The sequence below is a fragment of the Petromyzon marinus genome, unplaced genomic scaffold (genome assembly GCF_048934315.1).
Source record: "Petromyzon marinus isolate PM22_M1 ecotype Great Lakes invasive population unplaced genomic scaffold, UKy_Petmar_22M1.pri1.0 PM_G_Scaffold_62, whole genome shotgun sequence".
Lineage (NCBI taxonomy): Eukaryota > Metazoa > Chordata > Hyperoartia > Petromyzontiformes > Petromyzontidae > Petromyzon > Petromyzon marinus.
Window position 1 is genome coordinate 879140 of NW_027423016.1, and position 24889 is coordinate 904028.

Sequence of the window (24889 nt, forward strand, 5' to 3'; positions counted from 1 at the left end):
GACGCGCAAGATGACATCATGTCACCTGGGGATTAACGGGCTTTGAGAAGATAAGAGGGGAGGGAGAGAGCAAATTGAGTTCAGAGTTCACCTGGAGCCGCGCTGAATCCCAGCCGCCCTCAGCGTCCGCCTGACGCCCATTGGGTGCAGCTGCGAACCATCGCCCAGGCAGAGTCTTCGCTGCCCACCGTCCTCCACAACTTCCACCGCGCGAGGTGAGTGATCGTTCAGTTGGTCAATTTCATCATTTGGCGTGACCCCGGGGTCCCGCAAAAATCAGGTCAATAATTATAATTTTTCAGTCCGCCCTCCGGTCAGCCATCGATCCTCAGCTTCTATGCCAAGGCGAGCCCGCGCCCGCAGTGAATTTAACGTGTTTATGTAATTTTTCAACTTTTTACGAAACTTAGTGCCCCGAGTAGCTCTCAACGAGGCCAATCGATTGACCACTAGTTTTGTTGTCGGTAAGGCAAGACTCGTGTCGCTACATGGTTTTTCCCACCCTGGGGCAGTGATGAGACCCCCGGGGTCCCGCCAATTGCTTCAATTCAGCCCTGTTTGCCGTTAGCCCTAGCCTGAGAATAGTCGCACATCGCGAAGGGTGGGAAATAAGAGGCTAGGCGAGATCCGTGGAGTGTTCGCTGGGGGGGGGGGGGCATAAACAGGGGTTCACTATTCACGCCGGGAATAAAACCTTGGTACTAGATTGATGGTCGACGCGTTGTGCGTGTGTGTGTGAAGAGTGGTGGAACAGCGATTGGCACACTGCCATGTGTGGGTGATATAAATTAGTGGGTTTGGTTTGGCCATGTTTGTTGTAGTACGGAGTTAGAATGATGGGATTTTTGCACACAGCGTTGGTGTACGGTGCTTTTTCAGGATTTTTTTTCCAGGATTTTCTGTTTGCACAAAGTCACAAAGTCACTTTAAGATGTTTTCTTGTTCGCGTTTTTGTTTTTTGTTTGTTGCGGTTGCACCCGATTCAAGAGCCGAATGGCTCACAGGGCTATACACCAAATAAATGAAACTGAAACTGGGTGGTTATCCCGAGAGCGCAAACTAATGAGTATCCGTACAGCTGCGGAGTTTCTGCGGCTGCCAGCGAGTTAATAAATAACCACTCGAGGCCGGTCGCTGTGCTGACACAAGGGCTAAGCAGCTGGGGGGGGGGGCATCCCGCCCTCTCACGGGGAGCAGGGCGTCAGCCCCCACGAGAGCATAAACGTTGTGACGTTTACTAAGTGTTCCTGCTACATGTTTTTTTTCAGCTGTGGATTAACTTTCGAAAATGTGTGAAATCTGGATGCAAAAGTAACTGGCAATTCTTGAGAATATTTTTTTGTTTGTTAATCGAGAAATCTGGAGATAGTATGGCAAAGAGAAATCTGCAGGAAATCGGAGAGCTTTGGTAAGAAAAAGAATATTGGGAAATCTAGAGACTATATCTGAAATGTCTTGGATACAGTCTGCGAAACTCCTGAGAAATCTGGAGAGTCAAACAAAATCCCGAGATATCCGAAGAAAAAAATGGCTTCGAAAAATGCAGAGACATCTGTAGAAGGATCACACTCGTCCAAGACGTCCTTCCCCACTTCCCGTGACTGCAGCCTCAAGGTGCACATGGCCTGGCACAAGCGTCGTGGTGACGTCACCGCCACTTAGTGGCGAATGGCGGTTGTTGTGTGTCTACGTGTGTGTGTCTACGTGTGTGTGTGCACACGTGTGTGTGTGTACACGCGTGCGTGTGTACACGCGTGTATGTTTACACGTGTGTGTGTACACCTGTGTGTGTACACGTGTGTGTACACGCGTGTGTGTACATGTGTGTGTGTGTACACGCGTGTGTGTGTACACGTGTGTGTACACGCGTGCGTATGTGTACACGTGTGTGTGTACACGCGTGTGTGTACACGTGTGTGTGTGTACACGCGTGTGTGTGTACACGTGTGTGTGTGTACACGTGTGTGTGTGTATATAACTCCATCAAAAAAGTAACCTGCAGTGCCACACCTATTACCATCATTAGGGGAAAAAATGGTGATCCAATCTCCGACCCCCAGGAACAGGTTTGCAGATTTTCTGAGCATTTCTGTGAGGTCCTGGGGGAGGGAAAATCCCTCAGCCAGGAAAACATCGTGGCACAAAGTGAGGATGACCCTGCTGAGGCTGCGGTGCCTCAAATATTGGAAGAAGTCACCCCCTGTGAGTGGCTGGCTGAGGTGCCATCTGTTGAGGAAGTACTGAAGGCGATCCGGAGTCTGAGACCAGGAAAGGCAGCGGGCAGAGATGATCTCCCAAGCGAAATGCTGAGGGAGGGTGGCGTTTGTGCACAGACTGTCCTATATGACATCATAACAACGGTCTGGACCACTGGACGGGTTCCGCAGGATTGGAAAGATGTCCTGGTGGTTCCCCTCTTTAAGAAGGGGAACCGCACAGACTGTAACAACTACAGGGGCATCTCACTCCTCAGTGTGCCGGGAAAGGTCCTGGCAAGGATTATTCAGCATCGCCTTGCCAGGCACGCTGAGGAGAGGCTTGCGGAGCCGCAATGCGGTTTCAGGAAAGGGCGGTCCTGCACAGATGCCATATTTTCTGTCCGTCTGCTACAGCAGAGGTGTAGGGAATTCCAACAAGACCTACATCTCTGCTTTATTGACCTGGTCAAGGCCTATGATACCATCAGTAGGCCTGGGCTCTGGGTCGTTCTTCGTGCTTTTGGAGTACCTGACCCTCTGCTCACGATCATTAAGGACCTTCATGATGGTGAGCGGGCCCGGGTAAAACTACGTGGCCGGGAGTCAGAGCCATTCCCTGTACACCTTGGGGTGCGACAGGGATGTCCTCTGGCTCCCACATTATTTAGCATCTATTTTGACCACGTAGTTCGTGAAGCCTTCAATAGCTGTACCGGGAGAATCTCCATATGGTACAGATATAATGGGAGGCTGATCGATGCCCGGGTGCGGTCAAGGGATGGCTCCCTATTGCTCAACCACAGACTCACACAGAGACCCACAGACTCACAGAGACCCACAGACCAATCACACAGAGACGCATACACTCACACAGAGACTCACAGACTCACACAGACCCACAGACTAATCACACAGAGACCCACAGACTTGCATAAAGACCCACAGACTCACAGAGACCCACAGACTCATCACACAGAGACCCACAGACTCACACAGAGACCCACAGACTCACAGAGACCCACAGACTCATCACACAGAGACGCATAGACTCACACAGAGACCCACAGACTCACACAGACCCACAGACTCATCACACAGAGACCCACAGACTTGCACAAAGACCCACAGACTCACAGAGACCCACAGACTCACACAGAGACCCACAGACTCACAGAGACCCACAGACTCATCACACAGAGACCCACAGACTCACACAGAGACCCACAGACTCACACAGAGACCCACAGACTCACACAGACCCACAGACTCATCACACAGAGACCCACAGACTTGCATAAAGACCCACAGACTCACTGAGACCCACAGACTCACACAGAGACCCACAGACTCACAGAGACCCACAAACTCATCACACAGAGACGCATAGACTCACTCAGAGACCCACAGACTCACACAGACCCACAGACTCATCACACAGAGACCCACAGACTCATCACACAGAGACCCACAGACTTGCATAAAGACCCACAGACTCACAGAGACCCACAGACTCACAGAGACCCACAGACTCATCACACAGAGACCCACAGACTCACTCAGAGACCCACAGACTCACACAGACCCACAGACTCATCACACAGAGACCCACAGACTTGCATAAAGACCCACAGACTCAAAGACACCCACAGACTCACACAGAGACCCACAGACTCACACAGAGATGCACAGACTCACAGAGACCCACAGACTCATCACACAGAGACGCATAGACTCACTCAGAGACCCACAGACTCACACAGACCCACAGACTCATCACACAGAGACCCACAGACTCATCACACAGAGACCCACAGACTTGCATAAAGACCCACAGACTCAAAGACACCCACAGACTCACACAGAGACCCACAGACTCACAGAGACCCACAGACTCATCACACAGAGACGCATAGACTCACATAGAGGAGTCTCGTCCTAACGCAGTGGCTGTGTGGCTGTCGGCACCACAGGACAGCACGGGGATGAAGCTGTGGAAGCAGCGTTGGTTCGTGCTGTCCGACTTCTGCCTGTTCTACTACAAAGGTGAGTGGTGCACTCTGACCCCTGACCTCTCAACCCGAGCCCTTACCACCTCGTTATCCCGGTTACTTGTGACGTGCCGGGAGCCGAGTCGCCACGAGTGGGCGGGCCCGGTCGCTCCGCCGTCGTGCCGTCGCTGGGGCCTCGATGTCCGACGTTCCGCCCCGCGCCACGGGAGCTCCCTGGCAACGGGCTCGCTGTCCCCCCCCCCTGCCCTCCCAACCATGCTGACTCTGCCCCCCCCACCCGCCCCGTGGCCCCCTGCCGTGGGGGAGCGCAGACAACAAGGAGGAGGGTGTCCTGGGCAGCATCTCCCTGCCCAGCTTCCAGGTGAATCCGGTGGAAGCCGACGATAAAATCAACCGCAAGTTCGCCTTCAAGGTACGGTGGACAAGCGAGTGGGCCTAGCGGGCGGGCCTGGCGGGCGGGGCCTAGCGGGCGGGCCTGGCGGTGCGGCGTGTAAACATCGCCACTGGGGAGACGAAGACGGCCGGGCGTGGTGCCAGCCACCCACACCCTCGTCGTGTGCCGGGATGCCCCCTTCCGCTCGCACGCGGGGGGCCCACGGCGCCGGGTCACCGCCGCTCACTCGCGTCACCAACCGTCGCGGTGAAGTACGGTCACCGAGACAACGACCGCGGCACGTGGGGGGTGGCAGTGGGGGGGGGGAGCCTTTCATCCCGCGGCGGATTGACGAACGCCCGCACACTCTCGTTTTTGTGATTGTCATCACAACAATAATATTCACCATCGTTTTAAGTGGCCGCTGGTCACGTGTGCTTTGTGTTCTCGGATGCGACATGACGTGAATGTGCAGAGTGCTCGTCGTTGCACGGGGGGGGGGGGGGGGGGGGGGGGTTTCGGCTCGCTAACTTTCGACTGCCCGCCCACTAACGGATTTCCCTGCCGCGCGCTCACTAACGCCCTGCTCAGGTGGGCAGGGGTGGGGGCCTCGGGTGGAGGGTGCGGGGGGTGCGACCGCTTGCCCGCTACGCCGCTCACGCCGTCCCCTCGCTCACGTAGAAGGCATGATGCGCGACGTACTAGCGTGTGTGCGCGCGTGTGTGGTATTAACGTGTGCGTGTGTGTGTGGTATTAACCGCAGTAATCACCACGCACCATCTGCTTCGTTCAAAGTGGACGTTGAGAAATTATGGATAGCTCCATCACCCCCACCCCACGCCACACGTCTAGACTGTTCTAACGATCGGCGTTGCGGCTTGCTCACAAAGCGACGCTGCGTCTCGACGCACGTGGTAGTAACGGCACGGCCACCGAGGCGACGTCGGTTTGCCCCCCCCCCCTCCGCGCACTTTCAGAAATTACCTTTCCTGCATGGTCTCCGTGCCGCAGCCAGCTGCTGCAGCTGCTATGCCCCGTACAGCGCGCGAGTTTGAGAAAACGCCGCTGTGCGGTGAGACGGTGCGGGGGGGTCTGGGTGCGATGCGGGGACTGGGTGCGATGCGGGGACTGGGTGCAATGCGGGGACTGGGTGTGATGCGCGTGGCTGCTTGTGCGTGCGTCGCCGTCGTCAATGTGTTCCCCCCCCCCCCCCGTGCCGCGTGACCCCCTGGGAACTCTGGAAACGCCTCTTCCTCCTCTCCGTGCCTCTCTGGGTGTCTTCTCGGCTGGACTGTCGCTCCTTTCACTCCGACCTCGTGAGCCGCTCGCTCGCAAGGCGGCTTCACTCGCCGGACAAAGGTACGCGCCCGCATGGCTGGGCTCGGGGTCGCGGGGACTTGGGGATGGACGGGGGGGGGGGGGGGGGTTCTTGCCGCGTTTTGTTTTTAGCCCAAAACAGCTCCTCGGCTTTTCAGATAAAAATTTCCGTGCGGTCGCCATGGGGCGTTGGATCTCGGGAGTGGTTCTGGGACGCCTCCTTCCTCGTGGCGTTCTCCGGACACGCCTGAGCGCTTCCGCGGTGGGCTCCTGCTGGCGGATGCCGCTCTCTCTCGTCTCCAAAGGAGTTCAAAAACCGGCGACGATTTTTTTTCAAAAGCGGAAATTATTGACGTTGCCGTACGTCGATTAAAAAAGAAATGAAACCTTTATAAGACGAGGGGGAAAGCCGACGGGAGAAAATACTCGCGTCGAATTTTCTTTTTATAAAACGAGCTGACCTGCACGTCGTCGCACGGGGCTAAAACAATAAAAAATGCAAAGCTACTCGAGAGGAAGCTGTTGGCCAATCAGGTCGGGGGGCAGGGACCCTCCTGAGGAATGGAGTTTCGGAGAATCGCTGGGGTGAGGCTTTCCAGAGCGGTGAAGTATGGCCAAACAACCCCCGTGGCTGACACGGCATGAGGAGGGCTTCATCTGGCAGTGGATTGGCAAAACGAGGAGTTGATAACAATGGCTATTTTAATGGGCTTTCATTGATGAATCGATGACATTAATGAATATTTATTTACGATGTAATTTTCGTGCTCTGGAAAGCCTCATTTGTATGCGAACAAATTCGCACTTTTGTACACGCGTGCGATGTTTGTGTTCGCGCACGCACACGCATTCACGCAAAGTATGTATTTTTTTATCTCATAAGTTAAAGGCCAGACGAATACAACTGCAACAGTGAAGTTACACTTCACCGTTACTTCGAATGCATCAAAGCAATGCAGGCAAAAACGGGAAATACAATCGCGACGGAGTTCACGACGTAAAGTCCGGCCGGGTTATAATGCAGCTGACCAGATTATAATGCAGCTGACTGGGTTATAATGCATCTGACTTGGTTATAACGTAGCTGACTGGGTTATAGTGCAGCTGACTGGGTTATAACGCAGCTGACTGGGTTATAGTGCAGCTGACTGGGTTATAACGCGGGTTATAATGCAGCTGACTGGGTTATAACGTAGCTGACTGGGTTATAATGCAGCTGACTGGGTTATAATGCATCTGACTGGGTTATAATGCAGCTGACTGGGTTATAACGCAGCTGACTGGGTTATAATGCATTTGACTGGGTTATAACGCAGCTGACTGGGTTATAATGCAGCTGGTCGGGTTATAATGCAGTTGACTTGGTTATAATGCAGCTGGACGGGTTATAATGCAGCTGACTGGGTTATAATGCAGATGACTGGGTTATAACGTAGCTGACTGGGTTATAATGCAGCTGACTGGGTTATAACGTAGCTGACTGGGTTATAATGCAGCTGACTGGGTTATAACGTAGCTGACTGGGTTATAATGCAGCTGACTGGGTTATAATGCAGCTGACTGGGTTATAATGCAGCTGACTGGGTTATAATGGAGCTGACTGGGTTATAATGCAGATGACTGGGTTATAACGTAGCTGACTGGGTTATAATGCAGCTGACTGGGTTATAATGCAGCTGACTGGGTTATAATGCAGCTGACTGGGTTATAACGCAGCTGACTGGGTTATAATGCAGCTGACTGGGTTATAACGCAGCTGACTGGGTTATAATGCAGCTGACTGGGTTATAACGCAGCTGACTGGGTTATAATGCAGCTGGTCGGGTTTTAATGCAGCTGACTGAGTTATAATGCAGCTGGTCAGGTTATAATGCAGCTGACTGGGTTATAATGCAGCTGGTCGGGTTATAATGCAGCTGACTGAGTTATAATGCAGCTGAACGGGTTATAACGCAGCTGGCTGGGTTATAATGCAGCTGACTGGGTTATAATGCAGCTGGTCGGGTTATAATGCAGCTGAACGGGTTATAACGTAGCTGACTGGGTTATAGTGCAGCTGACTGGGTTATAACGCAGCTGACTGGGTTATAGTGCAGCTGACTGGGTTATAACGCGGGTTATAATGCAGCTGACTGGGTTATAACGTAGCTGACTGGGTTATAATGCAGCTGACTGGGTTATAATGCATCTGACTGGGTTATAATGCAGCTGACTGGGTTATAACGCAGCTGACTGGGTTATAATGCAGTTGACTGGGTTATAACGCAGCTGACTGGGTTATAATGCAGCTGGTCGGGTTATAATGCAGTTGACTTGGTTATAATGCAGCTGGACGGGTTATAATGCAGCTGACTGGGTTATAATGCAGATGACTGGGTTATAACGTAGCTGACTGGGTTATAACGTAGCTGACTGGGTTATAATGCAGCTGACTGGGTTATAACGTAGCTGACTGGGTTATAACGTAGCTGACTGGGTTATAATGCAGCTGACCGGGTTATAACGTAGCTGACTGGGTTATAATGCAGCTGACTGGGTTATAACGTAGCTGACTGGGTTATAATGCAGCTGACTGGGTTATAATGCAGCTGACTGCGTTATAATGCAGCTGACTGGGTTATAATGCAGCTGACTGGGTTATAATGCAGATGACTGGGTTATAACGTAGCTGACTGGGTTATAATGCAGCTGACTGGGTTATAATGCAGCTGACTGGGTTATAATGCAGCTGACTGGGTTATAACGCAGCTGACTGGGTTATAATGCAGCTGACTGGGTTATAATGCAGCTGACTGGGTTATAACGCAGCTGACTGGGTTATAATACAGCTGGTCGGGTTATAATGCAGCTGACTGAGTTATAATGCAGCTGGTCGGGTTATAATGCAGCTGACTGGGTTATAATGCAGCTGGTCGGGTTATAATGCAGCTGACTGAGTTATAATGCAGCTGAACGGGTTATAACGCAGCTGGCTGGGTTATAATGCAGCTGACTGGGTTATAATGCAGCTGGTCGGGTTATAATGCAGCTGAACGGGTTATAACGCAGCTGGCTGGGTTATAATGCAGCTGGCTGGGTTATAATGCAGCTGACCTGCGTGCGTGCCTGCCTACCTGCGTGCGTGCGTGCCCACCTCCTCTATTCTCCCCCCCCCCTCCCTCCATAGGCTGGGCCTCCGAGCCAGAGGCACGAGAAGCCGGCAGGGGGGGGGGGGGCGCCACTTGACTCGTGTGCCGTGGCAGGCGCGGCACGCTGGCATGCGCACCTACTACTTCGCCGCCGACTCGCTGGAGGAAATACGCGTGTGGATGAAGGCGATGGCGCAGGCGTCGCAGCTGCAGATGGAGATCTCGCAGGGGTGAGACGCCTCCTCCCCTCCAACCCCCCCTCGTGCGTTTGCGCGCACGTGCGTGTGCGTTGAACGCAACGTACGTAGCCAGCCGTGCTAATCGGAGGTGCGGGGGAAGGACGTCAAACTACGGGTCTCTGTGGGTCTCTGCGAGTATATGGGTCTCTGTGTGAGTCTATGTATGTACGTATGTATGTTGAACTTCTTTCGCACCGTACGTAGCCTTCCGTGCTAATCGGAGGTGCGGGGGAAGGACAGCAACCTATACACAAAGAGGAGTTCTCAAGAATTTAGTTTGTCAATCTAGATGATGATGATGATTTAAAATTGCGTAGCTCCAGCGGCTCCAGCGGCTTCCCAATATCGGATGGTAGCGTGGCACAGGGTGGCGCAGGGTGGCGCAGGGTGGCACAGGGTGTACACCGCCCGGCACGTACACCGCCTGGGAGTTCACAGCGACGTGGCCACAAACGATAGCTCAACGAAGTGGACATTTCTCGCAAGCCATACACTCTAAACCGTCGATTTAGGTGACAAACCTTGCTCAATGTCGGTTGGCTGGTGGGTTCCACGCCATATTTATATCAGTTTAACGCGTAGGCTCTTAGGTTGACTCAGTAATCCCCCCCCCCCCACTATGCGCAAGAGCGCAGAAGTGTGGTCACCACATCTACGCCTCTATATAAGGAACGTAGCAGGTGGAGGACTTCTCCACAAATCTGGCTGTCGCCTGATGAATCTGGTTGTATTTACTGGCGAAGCGTCACGATATTCAGAATTTAAATGTTGTGGCTTGGCTCTCCAACACACAACCGGTGTGCTGTACTAGTACACTACACTATACACTACATTATACACTACACTACTATAAACTACATTATACACTACACGACTATACACTACACTATACACTACATTATACACTACACACTAGTGCTGTACTAGTGACGAATTGGCCACGTTCTGTTTACATGACAACCCTTACTAGTTGGCTGTGTCGGGTGGTGGCGGGTTTTAACGACACAACATTTACACATTTACGCGATCTAACCCAAGAAAAAAACCTGGGATATCAATTCTAAATGTGGAGAAGAATCCACGTAACCCACGGAAGAGAGAGTCGGGATTGAACCCACGACCTCCCGCGTACCAGGCGAGGTAGTCAACATCTCCCAGCCACCGCGGCGTCTCACGCGATCTGATCCCAACGTCCAGCAACGGCGGTGGCGGCGGCGGGGGCAACCGCTCACGCGGGCGAGCGGCGGCGGAGGAGGAGGCGGGGGGGCAGGTGCTCGTCGACGGGCTCCGTGGGGCGCCGGGAGATGTCGCGGCGCCGGCCCGGTGGAGGCCGCCGCGCTCCGACGACGACGACGAACGGGGGGGCGGCCCTCGTGGCGATGTGGAGATCGTGACAGAGGAGGGGCCGGCTCGCTCGCGGGCCGGCATGGACGACGACGACGACGCTGTGGCGGCAGCCGTGGCCGCGGAGGAGCTCCGGCGGCAGCTGCGCGACGGCGATGGCGAGAGGGGGGCGGCCGCGGAGCGGCGGGACGGCGACGAGAGGTTCGACCCGTCGGCGGGCCCAGGCCGAACGACCGCGGAGGCCGCCGATCGCCCCACCGCCGGCGCCGCGATCTTACGGCCGGAAGCGGCGGCGAAGTCCGGCGTGGTTCTATGTCACCCGAACCAGCAGCAGCCGCAGCAGCCGCAGCAGCCGCTGCAGCTGCAGCTGCGCCTGCAGCGGCACAGCACGGACAGGATGGGGCTTGCCGGCAGCAGCAGCAGCAGCCTGTCGGCGTTCAACCAGGACGAGTTTGGCTACGGGGCGGCTGGCGGCGCCGGCGAGGGCCACCGGGCGGCGGCGGCACTGGAGAGGCAGACGCGTGACTCCACGGTGCAGCTGGAGCAGTGGATGATGCGGTCGCTGAAGGAGAAGAACGAGAGAGACCGCTTGAAAGGAGGGAGACGCCGGGGTGCGGTTGGGGGGGTAGAGGAGGGGTGGGGGGGGAGCAGCTCAAAGATTGGTGACAGGGAGTGAAGGAGGAGGGGGGGGGGTGAAGATGGGAGGTGGAGGGAAGGAGGTGGAGGGGAGGAGGTGGAGAATGGTTAGAGACGAGATGGGGGGGATGGCCACGCGTGGCTGTGAACCCTGCGGGTCGCAGCGGTGAGGCGTCGCTGTGAAACCTTGAGCAAGGAACGGGCCCTGACCCCCTCCATCCTCCTCCTCCCCTCTCCTCTCCTCTCCCCCCCCTCTCCCTCCTCCCCCCCGTAGCATCGCGTCCACCCAGACGCTGCCCAGGTCCATGCCCAGCTACCGCCAGTCGCTGGTGGTGGTGGTGGGCGCCCCCGGGGGGGTGGACGTGGCGGCGGCCGCCCCGGGGGCGCGCCGGCAACGCGCTGCCGAGTTCAGCCACGGCCACGGAGCGCGGGTACGGCTGCCCCCCCCCCCCCCCCACACACGTATGGCGCTGTCTGTCGGGCTTTCTGTCTATTGGGCTGTCTGTCTATCGGGCTGTCTAACTGTCTGGCTGTCTGTCAGTCTGTCTGTCGGGCTTTCTGTCTATCGGGCTGTCTGTCTATTGGGCTGTCTGTCTATCGGGCTGTCTAACTGTCTGGCTGTCTGTCAGGCTGTCTGTCTGTCCGGCTGTCTGTCTATCGGGCTGTCTGTCTATCGGGTTGTCTAACTGTCTGGCTGTCTGTCAGGCTGTCTGTCTGTCGGGCTGTCTGTCTATCGGGCTGTCTGTCTATCGGGCTGTCTGTCAGGCTGTCTGTCTATCGGGCTGTCTGTCTATCGGGCTGTCTAACTGTCTGGCTGTCTGTCAGGCTGTCTGTCTGTTGGGCTGTCTGTCTATCGGGCTGTCTGTCTATTGGGCTGTCTGTCTATCGGGCTGTCTAACTGTCTGGCTGTCTGTCAGGCTGTCTGTCTGCCGGGCTGTCTGTCTATCGGGCTGTCTGTCTATCGGGCTGTCTGTCTATCAGGCTGTCTGTCAGGCAGTCTGTCTATCGGGCTGTCTGTCTATCGGGCTGTCTAACTGTCTGGCTGTCTGTCAGGCTGTCTGTCTGTCGGGCTGTCTGTCTATCGGGCTGTCTGTCTATCGGGCTGTCTGTCTATCGGGCTGTTTGACTGTCTGGCTGTCTTTCCCTATGGTCTCGCAGTGCACGCAGACGCTGGATAGGAGGCCCACACCGTTCATGGTGCACACGTCCACCCCGCAGTCCACCCCGCAGTCCACCCCGCCCAGCCTGCAGGGCCGCACGGTGAGACACATGCCGCTCACCCCCACGCTCACCCTCGCCGCTCACCCCCGCGCTCACCCCCACGCTCACCCTCCCCACTCACCCTCCCCACTCACCCTCCCCGCTCACCCCCACGCTCACCCTCCCCACTTACCCTCCCCGCTCACCCCCACGCTCACCCCCACGCTCACCCTCGCCGCTCACCCTCGCCGCTCACCCCCACGCTCACCCCCGCGCTCACCCCCATGCTCACCCTCGCCGCTCACCCCCACCCTCACCCTTCCCGCTCACCCCCACGCCCCCCACCCTTCGCAAAAGAAGTTCAACGAACATTTACCTCTTGACCTCTTGACCTTTCCTTCCGACGGCGAGTCAAACCGCTCTCGCCCCGCCCGACTGCTGCGCCACCCGGTGGCCGTCTGGTCGGTGCGGCCACGGCAATCCCGCTATCGGGGTGGACAACGCCGGTGCAATGGTAACGGGGTGGCGGCCGATGTTGCTCCGTTTGTGCGGCGATGGCGGTGTTGATAATGCTGACGCGACGACGACGATGATGATGATGATAGCAGCGACGACGGTGATGGCGGTGGTTACGCACAGCCAGAGGAGCTGACCCTGCTGCTCATCCAGCTGCAGAGAAACCAGTCACAGGTCCGGCACGGGGGGGGAGGGGTCACGAGGTCACGCGGGAGGTCACGGGGCCACCGGGGGGTCACACGGGGGTCACACACAGTCACGGAGGGTCACAGGCGGGTCTCCAGGTCACACGATGGGGTCACAGGGTCACACGGGGGTCTTGGGGGATCGGAGGTCACGGGGGGCGTGGGGATGGGGCGCCACATCGGAACGAGGACGGCTGACACGGTAGCGGCACGCTAGCCACGTGCTCGACACGCACACGAGGTGCAAGATCGATTCACTGCCTCTGCGCTAGACACATGCTTAATACTTTATATATTATAGACACGTGCCCGATTCCCTGTACTCTAGACACACGCTTAATACTTTATATATTATAGACACGTGCCCAATTCTCTGTACTCTAAGACACATGCTTAATACGTTATATATTATAGACACGTGCCCAATTCTCTGTACTCTAGACACATGCTTAGCACTATATACTCAAGACACACGCTACCTACACATAATACATGCCCCACTCACAACACATGCTCTACCCCTTATATCGTATTTCACACACACACACTACCCAAAACACACACACACACCACCCTGCCATCCTCCCACACACCACCACCCACCACTCTCACCACACTCCCTGGCCACGCTCACCGCGCTCGCCATCCCGTGTCTTTGCTGTGCCACCCACGACTCCCCCGTGCCCCGCTGCCTGCTCAGTCGTTGGCACCACCACTGCACCTGCAAAGGAACCTGCGCTTGATTGAGAGCCAGGTGAGGCAGTATGGCATCATCCTCACCAGCATCCTCACCAGCATCCTCACCACCACCACCATCCTCACCACCACCACCAGCATCAACCTCACCACCATCCTCACCACCACCATCATCACCACCACCAGCATCATCCTCACCACCAGCATCATCCTCACCACCATCCTCACCACGACCATCATCCTCACCACCACCACCATCATCATCTCTCACCTGCATGGCCCCCACCGTCCCCACGGTTGCAGCCAGTACCCCCCCCCAGCCCCCCATCCATCGCCCCCCAGCCCCATCGTCACCTCGTTACCCGCACGGTGCCCCCTCGTCCCGTGCCTCGTCACGGACCTCGTCACGTACCTCTTCAAGTGCCGTCACACCAACCCCCCTCCGCCCCCCCCCCCCCGTTCCCCCTGCCCGATAGCTCCCCAGTAGCCCAGCGGCGTAGCTGCCGGTGGCGTGTGCGGGGCGGGCCGACCGCGGGATAGAGCGGGGGGGGGGGGGAGCCCCACGTGGTCACACAGCGGGAGCAAACGTCGCGAGTGCTGCAGGCGGTGCAGTCGTACCGTTGGTGAGGCCCAGGTGCCAGGCTGACGAAGGGAGGAAGAGAAGGGGTTGGTGGAGGGGGGTCCACACCACCTGCGCCGCTACGCCACTCGGGGGCCCATCGCATGCCTGACGTCGCGTTGCTGAGGCCGCGTTATCCCTTTACCCCGTCGTTACCCCCCCGCCCTACGTCACGAGAGGGTCACGAACGGCGGGGTCGCGCAAGCTCGATCGCGCCGCCGCCCCCCGCCGGGTCTGGCTGGGTTGGAAAATAATTTCACTGGAGGGGTAGGGGGAGAGACAAAGGCGGCCGGGCATGGTGGCGGTGGTAGTGCCGGCCACCCACCCACCCGGCTCGTGCGCCACAGTGCCGGCCTTCGCAGGCGCCGCTGCAGCGAGCAGCTGCAGCGGCGCTCGCCCCAGCGCCCTCGTTGAGGCTGCGTGCCGCCGAAATCGCGGTGTTATCGGCAAGCGCGGAAAAATATTCGGCGACAAATGAAACCTCCCCCACCAATCCCCTGGGGGATGGGAAATCCCTCAGCCATGAAAACATCGTGGCACGAAGTGGAGATGACCCTGCTGAGGCTGCGGTGCCTCAAATATTGGAAGAAGTCACACCCTGTGAGTGGCTGGCTGAGGTGCCATCTGTTGAGGAAGTACAGAAGGCGATCCGGAGTCTGAGACCAGGAAAGACAGCGGGCAGAGATGATCTCCCAAGCGAAATGCTGAGGGAGGGTGGCGTTTGTGCACAGACGGCCCAATATGACATCATAACAACAGTCTGGACCACTGTACGGGTTCCGCAAGATTGGAAGGATGCCCTGGTGGTCCCCCTCTTTAAGAAGGGGGACCGCACAGATTGTAACAACTACAGGGGCATCTCACTCCTCAGTGTGCCAGGAAAGGTCCTGGCAAGGATTATTCAACATCGCCTTGCCAGGCACGCTGAGGAGAGGCTTGCAGAGCCCCAGTGCGGTTGCAGGAAAGGGCGGTCCTGCACAGATGCCATATTTTCTGTCCGTCTGCTACATCAGAGGTGTAGGGAATTCCAACAAGACCTACATCTCTGCTTTATTGACCTGGTCAAGGCCTATGATACCATCAGTAGGCCTGGGCTCTGGGTCGTTCTTCGTGCTTTTGGAGTACCTGACCCTCTGCTCACGATCATTAAGGACCTTCATGATGGTGAGCGGGCGCGGGTAAAACTACGTAGCCGGGAGTCAGAGCCATTCTCTGTACACCTTGGGGTGCGACAGGGATGTCCTCTGGCTCCCATATTATTTAACATCTATTTTGACCACGTAGTTCATGAAGCCTTCAATAGCTGTACCGGGGGAATTTCCATTTGGTACAGATATAATGGGAGGCTGATCGATGCCCGGGTGCGGTCAAGGGATGGCTCCCTATTGCTCAACCACGTTATTTATGCCGATGATTTGGTAATAGCTGCTCATTCAGAGGAGGAGTTGGAGACGCTGCTGCTGAATCTGGAGTGTGCCACTATAAGAGGTCGGGCCTTACCATCAGCCCAACCAAAACTTCCTGGGTATTTTGTACCATCGGACACTCCACCCCCACAACTCCCAATCGGTGATGGGGCAGTTGTGGAGAGAGTGGAGAGTTTCCCATACCTGGGCTGTGTGCTTATGACCGGCTCCAGTTTAACAGCAGAGGTCTCACTCCGAATCAGTGGAGCGGCAATATCTTTTCATCGGTTGCGTAATGCTGTGTGGAAGCTACCTGGTCTGTCGCTCCGCACTAAGCTTCAGGTCTTCTCGGCCACAGTCATTCCTTCCCTTCTCTATGCTTGCGAAACGTGGACCCCCCTAATGGCACATTTTCGCCGGTTAGAAACATTTAGGCTTTCCTGCCTACGATCCATCCTGGGTTTAACCAGGCTGGATTGTGTGAGGAGCTCACAAATCCTTGAAAGATCTGGACAAGGTCCCATTGGTGAGCTCCTCCAGCAGGCAAGGCTGCGTTGGCTGGGTCATGTAGCCCGCATGCCCAGCCACCGCTTGCCTAAACAGCTTTTGTTCGGCCGGATCGAGGGGGCTAAACGGGCGCGGCACGGGCTAGAGAAGACATGGAGTGATGTGGTACAGGAGGACGTGGAGCTGAGTGGACTTGCCGATTACTGGTACCAGCGGTGTCAAGATCGGCCTCTGTGGAGGAGGCTCGTGAAGGACGCTACTGGGCAGTTGGAGGCAGTCGCCCTCCAACAACAACGGAGGGCGGAGGAGCAACGCTCACAACAACGAGCGGAGCGCCGGGTGGCTAAAGCACAGCAGTTTGGCTAGTAGGGGGCACAGGTGGTGCATCAGCCAGTCATCTCAGTCATCTCAGTAAGTCGACCCATGGCACTTGGGTCTGCCCCGTGACCTCCTGCCAGCGGGCGTTCGACACTTCACGTGGCCTCAAGGTGCACATGGCCTGGCACAAGTGTCGTGGTGACGTCACCGCCAATTAGTGGTGAATGGCGGTTGTTGTTGTGTGTCTGCGTGTGTCTGTCTGCATCTTTCTGTGTGGGTCTGTGTGTATCTGTGTGGGTCTGCGATAGCGCTAACCGCTACACTATCGCTCCCCACACACATCTTTGTCTTTGTGTGTGGGGAGCGATAGTGTAGCGGTTAGTGTGCTGCACTATGAACCTGGCGACCTGGGTTCGATTCCCGCTCATGGCCAACACCAGTGACGATTATCTGAACCGGTCCCGGGCCTCCCCTAGGCCGACTCAGCCTCAAGTGAGTACCTGGTGTGGTTTGTAAACATTGCCACTAGGGAGACAAAGGCGGTCGGGCGTGGTGCTGGCCACCCACCCCCTCGTGTACCGTTCCGGCCTTCATAGGTGCTCGCTAACAGCACTTGCCCCTACAGTCTGTTAAGGCTATATGGGGGATCTTTGTCTTTGTGTGTTTCTGTGTGTCTCTGTGGGTCTGGTTGTGTCTGTGTGTCTGTGTGTGTGCCTGTGGCCGCGAGACGCGCTTGCCCCAGCGGTCTCTTCAAGGCCTCCACTGGGCAGGGGGTGATCTTTGTCTGTTGTGGCTGCGACAGATGAAGCTGACGCGGCTGTGTGACCTCAACAAAACACTTCACGAGCAGGAGACCAGGCTGAGGCATCTGCGCAACGAGAAGGTAAGTTCACGATGGTGAGGAGGTGAGTTCACGATGGTGAAGAGGTGAGTTCACGATGATGAGGTGAGTTCACGATGGTGAGGAGGTGAGTTCACAATGGTGAGGAGGTGAGTTCACGATGGTGAGGAGGTGAGGTCACGATGGTGAGGAGGTGAGTTCACGATGGTGAGGAGGTGAGTTCACGATGGTGAGGAGGGGAGGTCACGATGGTGAGGTCACGATAGTAAGGAGGTGAGTTCACGATTCCCGCTCACGGCCAACACTACTGGGCCTCCCCTAGGTCGACTCGGCCTCAAATGAGTACCTGGTACGATGTGTATTAAACATCGCCACTGGGGAGACAAAGGCGGCCGGGAGTGGTGTGCTGTGCCAGCCTTCATAGGTGCTCGCTTACAGCACTTTCCCCAACAGTCTGTTAAGGCTACTCAGGGGATGTTTGTCTTTGTAGCGCGCGTGATGCTGACCAACCACCCACCCGCTTGTGCTGGCCTTCATAGCTGCTGCTGCTACTCGCTAACAGCACTTGCCCCATCAGTCTTGTCAAGGCTATACGGGGGATCTTTGTCTCATTCATAAGCACTGCTGCTGCTACTCGCTAACAGCACTTGCCCCATCAGTCTGTGAAGGCTATACGGGGGGTCTTTGTCTCATTCATACGCACTGCTGCTGCTACTCGCTGACAGCACTTGCCCCAACAGTCTGTTAAGGCTATATGGGGGATCTTTGTCTCATTCATAGGCACTGCTGCTGCTACTCACTGACAGCACTTGCCCCAACAGTCTGTCAAGGCACTTTTATTTGATTTTGGAGAGCGATGGTGCAGTGATTAGGGCCACGCTTGCGCTGAAACCCCATCTACCCGAGTTCAATTCCTGCTCAAGGCCTGCATCGGTGACAGCAATTATCTGAACCAGTCCTGGTCCTCACCGAGGTCGACTCGGACTTAAATGAGTGCTCTGTGCGAAGTGGAATCATCGGCAGTGGGGGGACGTGGCGACGCTACTCGCCGTGACGGCACTTGCCCCGACAGCTTGCAAAGGCTACCCGGGTGGATGGAAGGCATCTTTATCTTTGTGCGTGTGTGTGTGCGTGTGTGCGTGCGTGCGTGTGTGTTTGCATGGGTACGTGGGTACGTGGGTGCGTGCGTGGGTGCGTGGGTGCGTGTGTATGTGGGTGCGTGCGTGTGTGGGTACGTGTGTGGGTGCATGTGTGGGTACGTGGTTGCGTACGTGTGTGGGTACGTGCGTGTGTGCGTGGCGGCGCAGGCCTGCATCGAGTCGTCCCTGGAGGTGCTGCACCTGCAGATCGCTCAGCGACGCTCGCACGAGCAGCAGCAGCAGCGGCTGCTGCTGCAGGCCGACCTTGTGCACCTCCGTGCAGACGGCGCCCGGCTCAGCCGGGTGAGAGGGACCCCCATGCCCCATCCCCTCACCCTCCCATCCCCTCAACCTCCCATCCTCCCACCCACCCATCCCCCACCCGATCACCCCCCCCCCCCATCCCTCTCATCCCCCACCCAATCAGAGGCGACCTGGCCACAAATGTTGTGACCGTCACTCGTTGTTGTGACCGTTTGCTCGTTGTTGCGAGCGTCGCCCATTGTTTGTCACCGCCGTCGTCATCATCGTCACCATCGTCGCCGCCATCGTCATCGTGGCCATCGTTTTTGTCATTGCTAGGAGCGGCCCAAGAGCGCGATGGACGCGCTGTACCCGGCGGGCGGTCCCGCGGGCGGTGCCGCCCGGGGCAAGATGACCGCGGAGGAGCAACTGGAGCGGCTCAAGCTTAATCAAAAGGCGGCGGCGGCGGCGGCGGCGGCCGGGAGCGGCGTCGGGGGGGACGCGGCGACGACGGTGACCCCGGGGGGATCGGGCCGACGCGGCCACGCGATGACGCTCGACCGCCGGACCGTCCTGGCGGCGCGGTCGCCCACACGGCCCGCGTCCGTGGACGTCTCGCGGGTGTGTGAGTGTGTTGGGGTTGGCACGTGCCCTGTATGTGTGGGTTGAAGGTGGCACGTGCCCTGTGTGTGTGTTGGCACGACCGTGGTGCTGGCCAGCCCACCCCCTCATGTGCCGTGCCGGCCTTCATAGGTGCTGCTACTCGCTAGCAGCGTTTGCCCCGACGGTTTGTTTGTTGGCACCAGTAGGGGGGCACAGGTGGTGCATCTGCCAGTCTATCTCAGTCAGTCAACCCATGGCACGTACAAAGTAGCACAGAGAGGACGGCCATCCCAGTCAGTCGACACGTTCCACGAGCCGTGGCTTTTCGCGCCGTTGCTACGTTGAGGTGCCGCCATTTCCGCGTCATTACCACTCGGTGGGCCTGGCGTCAACCGATGTGGCGCATTTTATCGCGGGGGAGACACCGTGGCGAGACGGTGGGCGATGCCTTGGGCCATGAGGTTTTGGGCCACGAGGCCATGGGCCATAAGGCCGTGGTGGTGTGGTGTCCGCCTGCCTTATCCAACACCGCCGCCGCGTCATTGCAGCTCACAAAGTTGAGGCAGCGCCAAGACGACCTGGACATCGCCGAGATGGAGCGCGCTGTGCAGGACGCGCCGGCGCCCGAGACGCCGGCGCAGGAGATCGCGCGGCTCCGCACCGCATGCACGGAGCTCGACGGCAGCTACGATCCGGGGTCAGAGGTGAGATGCAGCCGGGGGTTCGGGGTGAGAGACGGTGAGGGTCAGAGGTGAGACAGAGCCAAATCCTGGGTGAAAGTGGGAGGTGAGATGGCAGGGTCATAGGGGTGGGACACAGCCTGGGTCAGAGTTGAGACACAGCCGGGGTCAGGAGTGAGACACACTAGGGCCAGGGGTGAGGGATGGCCAAGGTCAGAGGTGAGACACAGCCAAGGTCAGAGGTGATCCAGGGTTAGAGATCAGTGGGTAGAGATCCGGGTCTGGTTTGAGAGCTATATCCGGTTGATGAGTGAGAGGTGGGGGGGGTGTTGGGATGGTGAGAGATGTGGCGCTTGGCGGTGATGTTTCAAATGCTGCTGAGAGTTCTGGGATTTTGGGCTTACGAGGCCTGGGTTCCAATCAGGAGTCGGAGGTCAGGAGCGAAAACAGCTGGACCCGGGCAGGAGGTCACGGAGAGAGAGATCCAAATCTGAGCATTGTTCTGTGTCTGTTGTTAGGTGCTGGTGATCACAGCCATAAAGGCAATGGTAGCGTTGTGATGTAGAAAATGATTTTGATTATAGCAATGCTAATTATGTATATGATGATGGCAAAGGCAGCAATGATAACCGTAGTTACGACGACGATTGTCATGACGATGACAGTGGTAAAGAGAGCCATGACGATGTCAGTATTCATGACCATGGTTACGATGTTTGCAACGGCATTTGATGGTGACGATGACAGCGAGCGATGACGACAATGTTTACCGATGATAACGGGAGCGATGATGTTGATGGCGAGCCGGTCACGGTTATGCCCCCTCCCCCCGGCCCGCAGGTGCCCCCCCCTCGTCGCCACGTGACGGTGCCCGAGCGCCACGTGGACGAGGACCCCGAGGAGCCGCCGATCCCCCTGGGAATGGAGGCGTGGCAGAAGAACACGGAGCGGATCAAGGCGATGCTCGCCAAGTCCAGGTACAGCGTCGTCACGCTCGCGTCGTCACGCACGCGTCACGGTGCGTCGCGGTATTCCGTTTCGCACCGCCGCGACCGCCCGCCGTCACATTTCCCCGCCCCCTCCGCGTTGCCAGCGTGCAGAACGCGGTGCCGCCGCCGTCGCCGGCGAGCTGCGAGGCGACGCGGGGCAAGGCGGAGGTGTACGTGCAGGAGCTGGAGCGCATCGTCAGCATGTCGTGCGCCCTCGCTGCGGAGGCGTGCCAGCGCAGCAAGGCCGGTACGGCGCCACTGCCGCGGGCGGCTCGGCCGCGCGTCGGTGGCACCCGGCACGCGGTATTCCAGGGGTCCCCCTCACGGGGTTTGGCGCCTCGCCATTTGTTCACTGGGTCGCCGGTAAACTGCGGTAGGTGGCGCTCGACTCCGTGGTATACCGGACGCGGTGTGCCGGAGCGGGGATATATTTTCCGGGTGACCAACCCGGCCGAAGCGAGTCTCGGCGTTCCTCACGCCCGTCGCTCCGCTCTCTGGTTTTGTTTCCTGCCGCCCGCCCGACAGCCAAAGTCGCTTCCCCGACGAAGAAGGCGTCCCCTTCCCAGGATGCATCGGCGCCCGGCGGCGGCAGCTATTCTACGCTTGTTTAAAACGCCAAGGTTTCCGCTCAGCTCAGCGGTGAGAGACTCACTCGCTCACCCACTGGCTCATCCGCTCGCTCACCCACTGGCTCATCTGCTCGCTCACCCGCTCGTTCGCTTGCTCACTCACCCACTCGATAACCCGCTTGCACGCTCACCCAATCGCTCAACCTGCTCGCTCATGGACTTTCTCACCCACTCGCTCGCTTGCTCAGGAACTCGCTCACTCACTCGCTCACCCACTCGGAACAATCTCGGGCTCACGGCCACCGCTGTGGTTGACATCTCGGCATGAGTACTCGTGTTGCCGGTGGTACCCTCAGTTTCACCGTTGCTCTTGAAATCCCCTACCCCCCCCCCCCCAGGTGTCATCCACCTGGCGGAAGAGGTGAAGGAAGAGGACGACGACGATTAAGGGAACAAGAAGAGGTGTCCGCGAGAACGCGGCCGCACGGGGAGGAGGGGGCGGGGGGAGAATGCAGGACGCCGCCGCGAACGGCCGTGCGTCTGTCGCCGTCGTCATCCCGACGATCGTTACAGAGCCCCAACGATGAGCGGCGTCGTTACCGGATGAAGAAGTGGCGGTGCGGGCGGTGCAGGTGGTGTGGGCGGTGCCCCTTCTCCGCTCACAAAGAGTTTCTTCAAGTGTTCGATTCTCGTAGAAGGGAGAGGGAAAGTTGTATCGGCATTCTTAGCAGATTTTATAAAAGTGTACAGTAGATTTAGCGACCCTAGGGAGCTACTGTTTGTATGCCCACGTTAAATGGTGATAACTTTAAAATGACCCCCAAACGATTTTATGACCACACTTGCGTTTGGAATATTAGAAACATGCTTTAATAATGAGGATGACGACGATGCTCAACCGTCAAAGACAGGATAACAACACGTGACGATTTCCAGACGCACGCATTTTGTTCAAATGCTCTCGCTGCGGGGAGAAAATGGCCTTTGATTGTATTCTTACCCCCAGGTATCCTTTTTTGCAAGAGACTTTAGCCCCCCCCCAACGCCCATATCGATGTCTGGGTTTTAATGTGGAGGTCGGCGAAGGTAACTCTCTCTATGGCCGTCCTGGGTGCTCTGGGTGAGTCGACCCACGCACGCGGCACCTGGGTCTGTCCCCTTCGTCACGGCCTCAGGAGGGCCGCCACCTCGTCTGGCGCACAACGCCGTGGCGGACGTCGCCGCCACCTCAACAACGAGCAGCGGTTGTTGTTTGTTTGTTGTTTGTTGGTTGTTTGTTGGGCCAGCGACGCGTGCCCTCTCCCAACACGCGCGTGCCGCACCCCGACCTCAAGCGCGCCCGTGTCCGTTGTGACGTGGCCCGTTGTGACGTGGTCCATTGTGATGACGAATGGCGTCAGCCAATCAAATCCATCGTCGCACGCACGCGCCTTGAGTCACCCCCCTCTCTCCCCCCCCCCAAGGTTGCGTTTTTAGACTTTGAGCGACAGCATCTCGGTGCCTATATATCGACTTGCCGCAGTTGGCAAAGCAATGCACCCCCTTTTACCCGATGGGTGGCATTTGCACCCAAAAGTTGCTGCAAAAAAACTAAAAAAACTACTAGCGGTGTAATAAAAGTTAATTTTAAAAAAACTAAGTGATGCAACAATATATAAAACACGCAAAAAAACATGACACTTCAATACAGCACGTTAATAAATTATCCCGTTACATTTGTGGTGGTTATAAATTGACGAATAAAACTTCTGATCAGGCAACACATGTATCGTCTTTTATACAAGGTCCCTAACACAAAGGGTTTATCGGTGTTGAGTGTGTGTATCGGTCCCTTAACCCGATGCCTGGGGAGGCATGGCCTCTATGAGCCCTATCACTGGGCAACTCGCTCTCTATCACTGGGCAACTCGCTCCCTATCACTGAGCAACTCGCTCCCTATCACTGGGCAACTCGCTCCCTATCACTGGGCAACTCGCTCCCTATCACTGGGCAACTCGCTCCCTATCACTGGGCAACTCGCTCTCTATCACTGGGCAACTCGCTCTCTATCACTGGGCAACTCGCTCTCTATCACTTTGCAACTCGCTCCCTATCGTCCTCCGGCTGGGACCTAGGGGAGGCTATCTGACCCCACCGTCCCGGTCCGTGGGTTCTAACCACTGGCCTCACTGAGCTCCGGCCCTTAGAAGGACATCGGAGCTTGGGGTCCAGGGTCCTCTCTTCAGCCCAGGTCTTCGTTCTTCAGCTTTCAGATGACTGAGCCAGACCTCTGAGAGGTCCGGCTTATATACTGGTTCGTGGCTTGCTCCGTCCTAGCCACGCCTTCCTTCTGGAACATTCTGGAAGGTTACGTCATCCCCCGGTTCCCCCCTCCCGGGGCCCTGGGGAATGTGTCCCAGGATCCGTTTGCTGGGTTTTGTCGTTGGTCCCTTTTTGGGCCCATGGACATTTGCCTTGTCGTGGTTTATTTCAGTTTTTTTATTTTTTTTATTTTGGTATAGCCCTGTGAGCCATTCGGCTCTTGAATTGGGTGCAACCACAACAAACAAAAAAACATTGCTCAACCTCTATCATCTGACCTAATAAAATTAATAAACAGTAAATCTATGTTTTAACGGAGCTGTGAATATAAGCGTTTTGCGCATGCGCAAATGTGTGCTGTCGCGCGCTGAGCGGTAAAATAATAAGTAAAAATCTCACTAAATCGTTAATTAAACTACCTTAAAGTTTAGAAATGGGAAAATGGAATAGCCTATGCCAAGCAGGGGGCTTAGGGCTTGCCGCCCAGCAATGTTATTTTTCTACGCGAACCCCGCGGTTAGAAAGCCAAATCCCTCGCAAGCGAGCGTCGTCGCTTCAAGACGATTCTAAAGGAATCTACAACCTTTGATTCCTTTGCGCGATTGAAATAATCGATTCTTGGCGCACTCGGATTTTATTTTAAATTAATGAGTTATCTTTTGATTTGTATGTTATGTTTTAAAGTTTTTCAGACGTTTTAAAATGTTTCCCCGCTAGTAGCAGTATATATCGACTCTATAGCACAAAGTACTCACCTGACAGATTGCCGTGACGAGGCCTAGTCCCGTGCAAAGCCTCCGGCCTCGCCTAGATTGCCCGGCCGGCCGTGGCT

At 56.7% G+C, this 24889-nt stretch overlaps 1 long non-coding RNA gene across 1 annotated transcript; it reads left to right on the plus strand.

Moving 5' to 3' along the window:
- The first annotated feature begins 4196 nt into the window (after positions 1–4196).
- Positions 4197–9198, plus strand: LOC116937313 (uncharacterized). Its single transcript, XR_004401961.2, has 3 exons — positions 4197–4241; positions 4519–4619; positions 9140–9198. It is a non-coding gene; the product is annotated as an uncharacterized LOC116937313 (long non-coding RNA).
- Positions 9199–24889: the final 15691 nt, after the last annotated feature.